The sequence below is a fragment of the Trachymyrmex cornetzi genome, unplaced genomic scaffold (assembly GCF_001594075.2).
Source record: "Trachymyrmex cornetzi isolate Tcor2-1 unplaced genomic scaffold, Tcor1.1 scaffold1973, whole genome shotgun sequence".
In the NCBI taxonomy this organism is placed as follows: domain Eukaryota; kingdom Metazoa; phylum Arthropoda; class Insecta; order Hymenoptera; family Formicidae; genus Trachymyrmex; species Trachymyrmex cornetzi.
This window is the reverse complement of record NW_017296606.1, coordinates 2,582-2,855: the sequence shown is the minus strand read 5'-3', so window position 1 is coordinate 2,855 and position 274 is coordinate 2,582.

Here is a 274-nt window from a genome sequence, read left to right as displayed (position 1 = left end):
TTTCGCGTTTTACTGATTATTGATTGGTTACGCGGTTACGCGATACGCGGCAAATCCGCTTCATGGGACTCCACCCTAAGAGGCGCTGTCCGCAGCATATAAAGGACAGAACGATAGGCTCTGAGGCACTATCTCTGTCATTTGCCGGTCTAGTGGGGGAATCGTATGACTATTCTCCTCAACTGCTAAGGGCTATGGCAGAGAACGAGACGTAACGAGACGCAAGTTCCGTAGTCGTAACGTAAGGTAAGGCAGAGAAAAACGTAGCTGTCGT